Below are 1,391 nucleotides of genomic sequence, written 5' to 3' on the forward strand. Positions count from 1 at the left end.
CAAAAATTCTCAACAAAATCCTAGCCAACAGAATCCAGCAGTACATCAAGAAAATAAAACATCATGACCAAGTGGGATTCATAAAAGGGATGCAGGGATGGTTCAACATTAGAAAAATAATCAATGTACTCCACCATATAAACAAGAAAAAGGAAAAAAAACACAAAAAACCCATATGATCATATCAATTCATGCAGAAAAGACATTCAACAAAATCCAACATCCATTCCTGATAAAAACACTCAACAAAGTAGGAATTGAAGAGAAATTCTTCAACATAATCAAGAGCATATATACAAAACCAGCGGCCTACATTACTGAAACCGAAAGCCTTCCCTCTGCGAACAGGAACCAGACAAGGATGCCCTTTGTCACCACTCCTATTCAATAATGTGCTGGAAGTCTTAACCAGAGCTATATGACAAGATAGGAAATCAAGGGCATCTAAATTGGCAAAGAGGAAATAAAACTCTCTATATTTGCAGATGATATGATCCTATATATAGAAAACCCCAAAGACTCAATAAAAAAAAAGCTACTAGACCTCATTGAAGGATTCAGCAAAGTGGCAGAGTATAAGGTCAACATCCAAAAGTCAGTTGGATTTCTCTAAACCAATAACAACAGTGCTGAAAAGGACATTAGGAAAACAATAACATTTACAATAGCCACCCAAAGGAAGAAATATCTAGGTATGAATATAACCAGAGAAACAAAGAATCTATACAAAGAAAACTACAGAACACTACTACAAGAAACACAAAGAGACCTACAAAAATGGAAGACTGTACCATGCTCCTGGATAGGAAGACTTAACATTGTGAAAATGTCAATACTGTCCAAAGCAATTTATACATATAATACAATCCCTATCCAGATACCAATGACGTTCTTCAAAGAGTTGGAGAAAACAATTACAAATTTTATATGGAAAGGAAAGAGACCCAGGATAAGCAAAGCACTGCTTAAGAAGAAAAACAGGGTGCGAAGCCTCTCACTCCCTAATTTCAAAATTTACTACATGGCTACTGTGGTCAAAACACCCTGGTACTAGTACAATGAAAGACACATTGATCAATGGAACAGAATTGAGAACCCAGTAATTAACCCATCCACATACAGCCAACTGATTTTTGACAAAGCACCTAAATATATTGCATGGGGAGGAGATGGTGTCTTCAAGAGATGGTGCTGGCAGAACTGGAAAGTGATATGCAAAAGACTGAAATGAGACCTCTACCTCACGCCTTATACAAAAACCAACTCAGCATGGATCAAAGACTTAATGTGAATCTCAGAATCACAAAGGCCATCAATGAAAAAATAGAGAATAATGTGAGAGCTCTAATAGAGGGCATACACAGACTACCAAACATTTTGAAACTTACACA

The sequence above is a fragment of the Chrysochloris asiatica genome, unplaced genomic scaffold (assembly GCF_000296735.1).
Source record: "Chrysochloris asiatica unplaced genomic scaffold, ChrAsi1.0 scaffold00050, whole genome shotgun sequence".
Lineage (NCBI taxonomy): Eukaryota > Metazoa > Chordata > Mammalia > Afrosoricida > Chrysochloridae > Chrysochloris > Chrysochloris asiatica.